The sequence below is a fragment of the Zingiber officinale genome, chromosome 6A (genome assembly GCF_018446385.1).
Source record: "Zingiber officinale cultivar Zhangliang chromosome 6A, Zo_v1.1, whole genome shotgun sequence".
Lineage (NCBI taxonomy): Eukaryota > Viridiplantae > Streptophyta > Magnoliopsida > Zingiberales > Zingiberaceae > Zingiber > Zingiber officinale.
Window position 1 is genome coordinate 36,462,897 of NC_055997.1, and position 9,915 is coordinate 36,472,811.

The window sequence follows — 9,915 nt, forward strand, 5'->3', positions numbered from 1 at the left end:
GGCATCTGCATTAAAGAAAAAACATAACTTAGTCTTCATAGATGAAGAAGATTGTATGAAACTTATCGAGTGACATCTCCAAGTTGACAACATTGGGTTTAGTCGAGCTTGGTATAGCAAGCCCTCCTTTGTGACTATCTTGGTTGCATTAAAACACATGTCAGTCAACAGCTCCAAGGCCCCCAGGTACTCTGAGTTCTTCCTATAGTGGTCGAGCGACGACAAATCTGGTAGGTCTACTTGTCACTCGGTCGTCTTCAAATAGAAAAACTAATTCTTCCACCCCTTGTGAGATGAAGGAAACCCATCTAAAGAGTGCCAACTGTTGTGACCTTAACGCTAGATAGAGGGAGGGGGGTTAAATAGCTCATCACCCAAATCGTCGCTTTCGACGATGATTAGTGCACAGCTGAAATACAAAACAAAACTAACAAATAGAAAGCTAAACCTAGAGACAATAACCAAAACAATCAAACCTCTAACATATTTATGTAATGTGGTTCGGAGATCACTTACTCATACTCCACGGCTGTCTGTAAGGTGCATGATCCTAATCCGTTGGTGGATGATTCCTCGAAGAACTTCTGACTAGCTCGCGTAACTCCTTATGGGTGAAGAAACCTCACCACAACTCACACTTAATTAGGGTTAACCACCACTAATTTCGTTAATAATACCCAAGCACCCCGAGATCTATTAAATAGAGATCGGGAGGAAAACACCAAGCTATTTTCCCACCATCAGTCGACTGGTACAACCACCAGTCGACTGATCCTAAGTGAAATTTGACCATTACAAGCCAACGGTCGGCTAACAATCGACTAATAAATCATCAGTAGACTTCTACAGTAACACTACAGTAATACTACAATATTCTATAGTAATACTGAAATTTTACCCTGATTACAGTCTCTTATATACTCGTCATTGCCCGCACAACCTAGACCTAGCCCTCTAGTCTCCTCCATCAGCCTCCCATCCCTCGGATGTCTCACCATCCTTCACACCTTACCTTTTAGAACCTTCATCAGCCTTGTTATTATTGTCAAGTCTTCCTTTACTAAGAGACCGCATCTCCGGGACTTCATCTATTGCCATGTCACACTTGGGCATACGTTGCCAAGACTATATGCTTAGACTTACACTGCCAAGACTCAACTTGGAGTTTCACCTTTGTCAATATCGCACTTGGACTTTCTTTGTTATACTTGTATCTTACACACTCACAATTCATATCAAATACAACAATAAATTTAACTTAAACTTTTGCTCAAATATCAAAACCTAAGGCACCTAAATTTCTCCAACAATCTCTCCCTTTTTGATATTTAACAACTCGTTTAAGTTAGGGAAACATAAATATAACAATAATGCAAACAAACATGTATATTTACTTATGCATAAGTCATAGAACCTAACCCTAGATTCCTCTTTCACCTAAGCTCCCTCTTGAGCTAGGATTTCCGACAAAGGTAAACTTCCCCTCCTTCACCTAAGCTCCTCCTTGAACTAGGATTTCATACAAAGGTGTATAGGTTTTCCACTTAAATCCAACACTTCTCCCCCTTTGTCATACATCAAAAAGAGCTCCAACAATATCTCAATTATTGAACTCTTTAACCTCTAATAATCATAAACATCATGTATTAATCTCTCATAAGATTACATATATGTTCACCATCCTTTTGGTCATTTTCTATTGCTAAAATACATTTTAAAACTATATCAGTTAACTGCCATTAACCCCAATCGACTATCCTCTTTAAAATGAGCTCACAGAGATATTCTATGCTCATGAACAGTGTTACTGTATTAGTCGATTGATATACTATTTCAACCAAAAATAACATTTCTGACCAAATTTCATAAATGTACTAGAAATTCCACGGGCCTCCAAAAAATTTTCAAATTTTATAGAGAGGTCTATTTAACCAATATCTACTTGGAAAAATATATAAAAAAAAATATATTTATTACAGATCCCAAGATTGACATAAAATTCAAAACTAGCTAAATAGTTCAATTAAACCTTGACCTAAAGTCCTAGTTTTGGCTTCCTCTTGATGTATCTGTTCATACTAAACCATAATACATCCCTAGCATTAGTTTATATAATATCCATACATTAAAAACTAATTTTCATGTAATATGAATCCAAATCATATTTTCATGCATGAAACTCAATCCAATTGTGTCAATTCCCTAGGTTTGAGACTTAAGTCCGTCTCCAAAACCCTTTGGCACATTCCATGACTCTTCTAGACTCCCAAGTAATACCCACTTAAGTTTCATTTACCGTATGTCTCAAAGACTCTTTGAGCTCCCCCTAGAGGTCTTAGTCTTAGCCACCTCCCTAGATGACTCATCCACTATAGCTAGGCCACTTCGGTGCACCTCGGGTGACACTTGGCCTACAAATTTTACCTTCTTAACCTTAGACACCTTGTCTTTAGTTAATTTCTTCTTGTCCTTAACTTTGGACATCTCATCCTTGCCATAATTATATGTTATCCTAGCATATTTCTTCGTATTGGCCTTGGATGACTCTCCCTTGTCATTATCATTTACCACTCTAGCATATGATTTCTCCTTAGCCTTAGAGGCACCCATTTGATATTTTAAGATTTTTAACCACTCAAACACATGTCAAGTCCTTTAACTCCAATAATGAACCTATCTAGAACTTTCTCTAACCTATCAAGCTTTTCCCTTAAAGTTTAATTTTCCAATTCTATGTTTTTAACTCTAGAATCAACATGTTCATCATACACATTCCTAGACCTACCCTTACTAGGCACATGTGACGATCGCTCGACTCCGAATGGGGGAGATAGAAGATCCGATGGTGATGATCGCTCAACCCCGAACGGGAGAGATAGAAGATCCGATATGTGACGATCGCTTGACCCCGAACGGGAGAGATAGAAGATCTGATAAGACTGGTCCGTGACCAATGAAGATCGCTCGACCCCGAACGAGGGAGATAGAATATTTGATATGCTGGTCCACGACCAATGAAGATTGCTCGACCCCGAACGGGGGAGATAGAAAATCTGATATGTGACAATCGCTCGACCCCGAACAGGGGAGATAGAAGATCCGATGGTGGAGACATGGGTTTAAGGTCACCGCTCGACCGTTGGTGGAGACATGGGTTTAACGTCGCCGCTCAACGATTTGATGAAGACTCGAGTTTAAGGTCGTCGCTCGACCGTCGGTGGAGGCCTAGGTTTAACGTTGCCGCTCGACGATTTGGTGAAAACTCGGGTTTAAGGTCGCCACTCGACCGTTGGTGGAGACCTGGGTTTAACGTCGCTGCTCGACGATTTGGTGAAGAATCGGGTTTAAGGTCGTCGCTCGACCGTTGGTGGAGACCTGGGTTTAACGTCGCCGCTCGACGATCTTCACATGGATTTATAGTCGTCGCTCAACTCTGAGGTTTATAGTCGTCGCTCGACTTCTAGAGCCTATGGCTCTAATATAACTCAAACTCGGTCGATCGACGCAGGAGTCTCTGACTTTGAGCCCGTGGCTCTAATATAATATAATCCTGACCGATCGGCATGGGAGTCTTCGACATCGAGCCTGTGACTCTAATATGGTATAATCTCAGCCGATCGACATGGGAGTCTTCGACATCGAGCCTGTGGCTATAATATAATGTAATCCCCATCGATCGGCACGGGAGTCTTCAACATTGAGCCTGTGGCTCTAACATAATATAATCCCGGTCGATCGGCACAGGAGTCTTGACATCGAGCCTGTGGCTCTAATATAATGTAATCCCGGTCGATCGGTACGGAAGTCTTCGACATCGAACCTGTGGCTCTAATATAATGTAATCCCGGCTGATCGGCATGGGAGTCTACGATATCGATCCTGTGACTCTAATATAATGTAATATCGGCCGATCGACACGGGAGTCTTCGACATTAAGCTTGCGGCTCTAACATAATATAATCCCGGTCGATCGACACGGGAGTCTTCGACATCGAGCCTGTGGCTCTAATATAATGTAATCCTGACCAATCGGCATGGGAGTCTTCGACATCGAGCCTGTGACTCTAATATAATGTAATCCTAGATGATCGACACGGGAGTCTTCGATATCGAGCCTGTGGCTCTAATATAATATAACCCCGACTGATCAGCACGGGAGTCTTCGATATCGAGCCTGTGGCTCTAATATAATGTAATCCCGGCCGATCGTCACAGGAGTCTTCGATATCGAGCCTGTGGCTCTAATATAAGACAAGCCCGGCCGATCGGCACGGGAGTGTTCGACTGGAGAACTATGGCAGAACATATGATCGAAAGAGAAAATACAATGGGAAAAACTGGCCTGCCATCCAGTAGAGGATCTGACTCAATTCCTTGACTCCCGAATACCCGTGGAGTGAGGAGAATATGATACGCTCGTCGAACCCCACCAAAGTCATGAGTATGACAGAATTTTCCGGCATCGTCCATCTTCACGTTCCAGATCAGGCGAAGTTCCCACAGACGGCGCCAATTATGATCCTGTCGGGAATCTGAGAAGACGTGGCTGCCGGAATGACATGTCTTGAATATTGACTGCATCTCCATGACTCGGATGGTGAGCTATCTTATATGTTGACCAAGTCGTCAGAAGTCCTCTGGTCAACAGTACCTAGCCAGCGATCGGGTTGTCCCGGCCCCTGGTACCCCGGTGCTTGAGGCGGGTCCCGTGTATATATAAGCAGACGAATAATAACAGAACAATAAAATAAATACAAGATGAGTACAGTGACGTACCCTGGTCCCGGGGGCACCCTCGGATGGGTCGGTGAGCTGATCGCAGTGTCGATCGAGTCGTCGTGGCCCTGATGAGTAGATGGGTGTGAGCCAACTGAGGAGCCAGATCTAGGGGCGACTACATGAAATCTGGTGCCGCATGGATTCAGAATGCGTCACGTAGGCTGAGACATGACAGTGACTCGCAGATCGGCACACGGCACACAAGTCGGATAATACCAGTAACTCATAATCGTAATAGTAGTGTGAAGGGTGAAATACAATGGCTTGATAGCCAAAATCACATCGGCTTGCAGGTCGAACATCCTCTCGACTCGAAGGTCGGAGCACACAAACAGTACGCAGGCGGCGGCTGCCCAAAAGGTGACGGCGCCCATTGGAGACGGCGGTTGTGGCCACAGGAGGAGGCAGCGGCGGCTGTCGACGATGACACCCCCTGGAGGTGACGCTTGTGGCCGCGGGAGGCGCCATCGGCTGTTGGAGGCGATGTCAATGGCCGCTGGAGGCGGCGGCGGCTCTGCTAAAGGCGGAGGCGGCGCTGCTCAACGGCATCCGCGTCGGAGAGAGGAGGAGGCGGTGGAGAGGGAAAGCATAGGAGAATCCCAAGAAAGGTGACGCCGGAGGCGACCGTGAGGAGCAGAGGCACGACAAGCTCGACAAGGGCTAGCTAGAGGGGGCTAGCTAGAGGTCATAGCAAACAAAGCCGAGGCGAAAGTCAACGCCGGCGAGGTGGGTGACTATATCGTGCGCGTTGACCGACACCGGTACAGCCAGCACCGTGAGGATGACCGACAGGCCTGTCTCGCGGTCGTCGAGGAGTTGGGCGGAGTAGCCAGTGGTGGCATGACGAGGAGAAGGGTGGCGGTAAGAAAGGGAGTAGAAGATCCCCTCCTGGTTCGCAACAGCGGCGGCAGCAAGAACACGAAGAAACCCCTTGTGCTCGGCGGCGGGGGCCCTCCTTCGATAGTGACGACGAGGAAAGAAGAAGAAGGCTTCCTTTCTCTCCTCCTAGCGGCGGCGAAAAACCCAAGCACCCAAACCCCCTCTCTTTCTCGTGGTGAACATTGCACTTATAAACTCAAAAACCCTTAATATATGAAATGACGAAAATGTCCTCCATCTTCTCCCTTATTCCCTTTGGGCCCCATGAGCATATATCCACACCACGCACCCTTACACAATTTATAGACGGCCTTTAGGTTAAAATTAAATGTAATATTTGTTCTTATCAGTTTAATATCTAATATAAAAAATTAAATTATTTTTTTATGAAAGAGAGTCCATTACTCAGACGCGTTTATTATTTATATTATACACGCAACCAAGGCAGAGCCACTTATAGCTTTGGTGGGACAGTTTCCCCACCTCATTATATAAAATTGTAAACATATTAAAGTCTTACTCCATTAAAAAAAATAAAAGTTGGAGTACTTAAAAATTAAAATTATTTTCTATAACTCAATTCTTCTTCCCTCATATCTCTTTGCTCACGCAACGCGTGTCTACAAGATTGCTAGTCTTTTAGTATTTTAGAGCATCATTTCCTATAAAAGGCTATTGTAGTATAAAGTTTTAATCCTATTTTTTTAATATTTTTATTTTATTTCTTCCACCTCTACAATGGTAAAACAGGAAGCGCTTATAGTAGGCACGTCAGTCCAACGTTCTTAGGTCAACCATCAATTAAGAAAAATTCATCTGTTAATTGGTCAAGACTAAAACTCGATCTTTAAACGTTTAAGAAACTGAGAAGATATCTTAGCGCTACATCACTACCCTAGGAGTGAATATGTTATTTTTGTTAGAACAAAAGGTGAAGTCATCACCTTAACACCCCTCTAAAACAATCCTATATTCTTTGGAAGGAGATAAATCACATGAGATAATTACCCTAACACAGTAGCCCTTTCCATTAGAGAAGTCAGCTATCCAGCGAAACATTTTAGACCCACTAAAAATTAACTTCAAAATAAATTAGAGCAATCATCCATGTATATGCCAACTACGCTAATCCGTATGGATGAATATGTCATTTTTATTATTTTTTATTTTATTTTTGTGTCCGGGACAATGGCGCAATAATTAGACCTTCAATGGATAACTAAAGGATCTAAAATTTAAATCTCAAATGCGACACAACCAAAAACTTTTGTTCAAAAAGAATGGATCAATGATCTATGTTAGGGACTTAATGTCGCACGACTGTGAGGACTCGAGGAGCTTAGAGTGACTCTAGGAGCCTAGATTCACTCCAAGCGTCTAGATTCTATAAAAAGATTTATTATTATTATTTTTTAAAATATATTATATGTATTTAGGGATCAAAATTTTGGATTTAGGAGCTAAGTTATAATGAGTTTGAGTCAATAAAATTTTTCCTCTAGGATTCAAGCTTTCATATTAGATTATAATATTCAAAATTAAAAAATTTAGATACACACAAGAGATATTATATATATTTAGAGTTTAAGATTTTAAAATTTAAGGATGGATTATAATAGATTTAATGTAATAAGATTTTTCCTCTAGAATTTAACCATCTCTCTTAGATTATAAGATTTACATTTAAAAATTTTAGATATTTATGAGGTATAGTGTTATATATATATATATATATATATATGACCTTTTGGCTATAGACTCATCCGAACTTCACTCGGGGCACCTAGAATTAATCTAGGTGCTAATGAGCAAACTTATATAGGTGACTAGAATGATTCCAAACACTTGTATTCGTCTAAGTATTATTTTTTATTTTATTTTAGAATATATTATATGTATTTAAGGTATAAAATTTAAAAATTTAAAAATTAGATTATATTGAATTTGAACTAATAAGATTTTTCTATTAGAGTTCAAACTTCTCTATTGGATTATAATATTCAAAATTAAAAATTTTATATGCTCACAGTGTATATATATATTTAGGATTTAAAATTTTAAAATTTAACAATTAATTATATTAGATAAAGTTAATAAAATTTTCCCTTTAAAATTGAGACATTCAAAATAAAAGAATTTTAAATGATCCTATAGTATATATGTATTTCGGGTGTTTTAATTTTTTTTAAAAAAAATTATAAATAAAAAACAGTGGTACGAGATGAGAGCTGACTGTACAAGTTAATTAGTTTTCCTAAGTGAAAAAGGACAATCGAACCTCACGTCGATGTGAGATTTAAAGGAAGGATTTATTATAATCTTATTGTATTTTTTAAGAGAATATTTTCAAAACTGAATCCGTGAATTCTAAATCACACAAAAACAATTTTATTAATGCGCTAAAATTCCCCTTCAATTTTTATAAATGAAGATTTACTTTATTTCATACTTTTGTTCTTAAGCACAGGAGTTTCGTATTATATATGACGCGCATGTTCTGCGAATTAGGTTTAATTTAAAGCCAAACTAAAATTTTCACTGAGATATGGTTTTATTGTTTTCTTTTGTTTTTATTTTAAATTGAGTAAATTGATATAAATAATAATAATAATCAAAATTGACCGTCCAAGTGTTTTAAAAAACAAATAAATTTTAACATAAATAGACTTGAAAAATAAATAGAAATAGAAATAAATGTGGCCATGTTGAAGTGTATCAAATAATTGGAAGCCCACCTGCCCAACGAAGAGACACCGCATCCAGATGGAATTACATCCTCCAACCGTACAATACAATAAAGACACCGGATAAAACAGTAACAATTAATGTACGATATTAGTCTTTGTAAGAAAGACTATGATAATAGATGTATTTTTTTTTTATTGGTTGCTGTGACTGTTTCATTTTTTATTTAATATTAGCCTTTGTATCGAGTCCAATTATCGCATGACAATTAAATAGGTGTTATGGTGTTCTCAATGTATTAGATTTTTTTAATTAACATTAGATATCTAGTTTTTATCAATTAATTATAGAGATGAATAATCTATTCATATGAAAAAATTTTGTCTAAGATAAATGGATACAATTCAATAAAAGTTTCACACTGACAACTAAAATAAATCTAAAAATATTTATAAAATTTCATCTAAATAATTAACATTCTTAAATCCATTTTTCATAATTAAAATTCGAAACTTAAATTCCAGAGGACTTAATCGTTGCACAATGTCCTAGGACAAGATGGATGAACTCATGGATAGTCTGGACGTTTTATTTTTACTAAAGAGATCATCATAATTAATCTGAATTTTTGCATAAATGATTTTGATAATAAGACAATGTTTAGTAGGCTAATGAGACAACACGTAAATAATAATCCAACATTTATATATATAGTATTCATGTTTTCTTAAGGCATTCAAACTAAGTTAAATTAATAGTTCTTGGAAGACAGAGAAGTCAAATAATTCCATAATTAGCGGAGTTGAACAAGGATTAATGTAAGTGACAACTTGCTCAAGTTGAAACTTCAAACTTATCCTAACTCATATATATATATCAAAAATCATGACGTAAACACACACACTCTCACTCTCTGTACAGGTCCATAATATTTTTTTTGCAATGGTTAACTACTAATAATGACATGCTACCATTCATAAAGTTCGGTATCCACAAATTCCGAAGCTTTGTAACACACTCTGCTAGGTTCATAATATTTTTTGCTATGGTCAACTTCTAATAATGACATGCTACTATTCATAAAGTTCGGTATCCACAAATTTCAATGCTTATCCGCATTAGGTGTTGCTTTCAAATACTTGCACCGTAGAACAAACTGTCAAACATGGAACCTAAAGTTTCTTTAATCGTTGCAATATATATCTTCATCTTTTTTATTTGGATTCTGCACCATATTCTTAACATATCCAATAAAAAGGTAATACTAACATGACTAGAATTAATTTATCAAATGGTAGGCAAGCACCACAAGAAACATCTTAGAGAAATTCAAAGAGGAATCGAATTTTATGATTCAAAAGTCATAAATTGGAAAATAAACAACCAAAAATTTAATGCTTATTTAGAGAGAAGTCCAACCCTACAAATAGATGAGGTATCATTATATTTATAATTCCTACTGGCAGAATTTATAGATGAGTAGAATGCTTAGGTTTAGGCAATTGGCAAAAGTCGTGTGCTGAAGCGTTGACAGAGTATAGAACAAGGGAAGTCAACATGGGCAGTTGGAGA